Source organism: Octopus bimaculoides, chromosome 20 (assembly GCF_001194135.2).
Source record: "Octopus bimaculoides isolate UCB-OBI-ISO-001 chromosome 20, ASM119413v2, whole genome shotgun sequence".
In the NCBI taxonomy this organism is placed as follows: Eukaryota; Metazoa; Mollusca; class Cephalopoda; order Octopoda; family Octopodidae; genus Octopus; species Octopus bimaculoides.
Genome location: NC_069000.1, coordinates 989,654 through 993,139, shown reverse-complemented (window position 1 = coordinate 993,139; position 3,486 = coordinate 989,654). Strand labels below are relative to the sequence as shown.

Genomic DNA, 3,486 nt, shown 5'->3' with positions numbered 1-3,486 from the left:
GGAACGATATCCTGACACTGTATGGGCTTCGTAAGGATCACAAAGTAACTACTGATCCCGTGGTGGGACCACCAACAAGACCAGTCTGTGGAGCGAATGTCGCTAGCAACTACAGGATTTCCTACTTCCTCTCAATGATCATACGCCCCATAATCCAGATGTCACCTGATGTTTGTGACAGCATGGAAGATCTCCTCAGCAGGATCAACGACTGTAACAACACCTGTGACCTGACAGGGTGTATAGTGGGTAGCATGGATGTGGTATCACTATACCCATCTATCAACGTAGATTTTGCGGTGGAAAAGTGTGTGGAGATGATCAACGAGAGCGAAGTGGAGTTCCGCAATGTCAACACAGAAGAACTGAGCCTCCTACTTAGATTGACATATGACAACAAATATCTAGATAAACACGACCTTAGAAGTTTCTGCCCTTGAATCGCCTGGTATTGCAACATCTATTGTCTTTACTTCTTTTTCATTTTTATGGATAATCACAATCATCATCGTCATCATTGTCATCATCATCATCGTCATCATCACCATCGTCATCATCATCATCATCATTATTATGCCTACGTGCATAGATGCATGCAACATACATGTGTATATTCATGTCTTTAAAGAACAGTGAGTTGTTCTCTCTGCTACCATATTTATTTATACCAAGGTAGTCTTGGCCACTTGAGAGTCAAGTGTCTTTACCACAGTGCTGACCACTTGACCAGTTCTATATCCTGCACCAAATCACACTCATTTATACATCAATTAACATACATTCGCAATTAGTGCAACATTAAAGTTAATTATATTGCCTCATTAATTTAATATTTTTTAACTTTCAGTTTTCTGTTTACCAATTAACACTGTATAATTAAGATCTTAGATATTAATAAATAACACACATATGCATACACACACGCATATATGTATACACATACATATACACACATACTCATGCATATACACACACATACTCATGCATATACACACACATACTTTTACAGACACAAGCACACACACACTATATATACATACATATATATATATATATTTATATACTGTTGTGTCTGGGGAGAGTCATTCTCTTTCTGTGCCTTATAATTTAACCCACTCACATGCGCACAAACAAACAAAAAGGAACGCAGTGTGAATAACAGACAGAGTGAACTACTATTAAAAAGGTTGCAAGACGCAAGGAAAATTTTTGAAAAATAAAAAAGAAATAAGTGGAAATTTTACTGGCGAATGTGTTAAATTTTAAGGCACAATAAGGAAATGACTCTCCCCAAACATAACAGTATATAAATATATATATATATATATATATATATATATATATATATATGAAGTGCAATGGCCGAGTGGGCAAGGTATTGCACTAATAGTTGATCGGTTTCAAGTTCAAATCCACTTTGGGTATTTTACGTAATTTCTTGAGTTGATTGTCAGGAATATATGATAGTGAGGTTGATGATGATGATGATTATGATGGGGGATGCTTTGGGATGCAGTGAGGTTCATGATAGTCACCACATGCACACAAGAACTAAAGGGAGACGCATGGGCTCATAATGATAATGATAATAATAACAATAGTTTTGGTGGTTGAACTGTTGGTGGAGGTTATTAAAGTATTATCAAAAAGAAAGATTGTTTTACATTGACACATCATCATCATCATAATTGTCATCATTATCATCATCATCATCATCACCACCACCACCAGCATCATCATCATCCTTTACTGTCCATCTTCAACGTTGGCTTTGGTCAGAGAGATTGACAGGATCCAATAAGTCTGAGGACCATGTTGTGCCCCAGTGTCAGGTTTGGCCTGGCTTTCTAAGACTGAATTCCCTCCCTGATACCAATCACTTTACAGAGTGGGCTGAGTGCTTTCTGTGTGTCCCCAGCAAAACAATGGACCCCAGGTAGGGAGGGAGAACTTGTTGCTAAGAGAAAAACGAATGGAAAGGAGTGAAGGGTCAGAGGAAGAATGGGTTTCTTGTTGAGGAGAAGCAACAAATTTTAGAAACGATGGTGGCCGAGTGGAATTGGCGTGACATAAATTGCGATGAGGTGTCCAACCGCAGGGAAATACAAAGTAAATTTCAGTTAGATTTGATCTCAGTTATAATGTCTCCACTCAAATTTCTAGTTGTGAGCGTGTGGTGGTGGTGGTGGTGGTTGGGACAGTGGTAATGATGATGATGATGATGATGATGATGATCTTATGTTTAGCAAAATTTTTTCCTTTGTCAAAAGTATCTGATCAGTAAATGCTTGAGAAAATATAGACTTGAAAGTGTCTCCTGATAATTTTGGAACAGATTCTGTATGTCCCATTGTTAATAAAAAACAACCTGTAAAACATTGACACATTTCAATGGGGATTTGATTGGCATCAAATCACACACAAAATGGTTTTTAAAAGAAGCACATAAAAAAAAACAAAAAAACTTCATCATTTAGTAATCTTAATAAAATATACTTACCAAAACTACTGCAGGCTTCCTAAGTATTACAACTCAAACACTGTTCTGCAAGCAATGGCTGCACAAACTGGAACAGGAGATGACGGGTGGTGGGGGAGATGGTGTATATTATTGATCTGTAAATATGATGGCTTAAAAAAAAAAATCACAGCGCACAGTTAACTAAAATATTAATTTTAATAAGTCTAATTAGTAATGGCTCCATTACTATTAGCAATTAACCTTGTGGGCATGGTGCAAATTGTCTTCTGTTTTGATTGAAGAAAGTGTGTGTGTGCGCGCGCCCATGCATGCACACATGAAGCAGTTTCGCTGAAGCAGCGCGCCACAGGTAAAGGGAGATAATTACATGCGCTCTAATGGTTCGGCAATAAACCGGTTTTTACAACTGCATCGATAGCAACAACAACAACTGGACACCCCCCACCACTCCCTGCGAGGTCATGCACTGGGATGGGATCCCCATGTCGTGCACATATGATTGTGATGCGTGTGCCTGGTAATAACCCTTACCAGACTTCGTATATTTGTAGCCGTGTCACTTTGATGGCATGCGCTGGTCTCTCTATTATAATGATAATAATAATAATAATAATGATAATGATGAAGAGGATATGACCAAGATGTAAACGTTGCAGTATTTTTACTGTTACGAATTGTTATTTTTATCTTATTTTTTTTTTTACAGCCCTTCAAATCCAACATTATCAATATTTCTCTGCCAGCCAAAGCCTCTCTCCCTCTCCCTCTCCCCCTCTCTCTCTCTCTCTCTTTGTGACTCCATTGATCAAAACTTGAATCATAGATTTGCACCCGGGTGTTTATCGGTTGAATAGATCTCAAAAGGAGCCCTTTTGTGTGTCCCTCTTCTGCACTCAGGGCCTTAACCCTCATAAAACAACTTTGTCGTCTTTGTATTCCTCGTCCACGTCTATATTCTTCTGCTTCTCACATCAATATTTATCACCAGTGACTGGGGGTGGGGG

General features: G+C 38.4%; 1 protein-coding gene across 3 annotated transcripts in view; it reads right to left on the bottom strand.

Annotated features, from left to right (window-relative positions):
* The window catches only part of LOC106877552 (uncharacterized), a 67,369-nt gene extending 64,275 nt beyond the window's left edge, over positions 1–3,094 (bottom strand). The window contains exon 1 of one of the 3 annotated variants that reach the window (XM_014926484.2): positions 2,501–3,094. The gene's annotated coding sequence lies outside the window, so the exon portion shown is untranslated. The remainder of the gene's footprint in view (positions 1–2,500) is intronic. The other 2 variants (XM_052975161.1, XM_052975160.1) reach the window with 2 other exon arrangements.
* Positions 3,095–3,486: the final 392 nt, after the last annotated feature.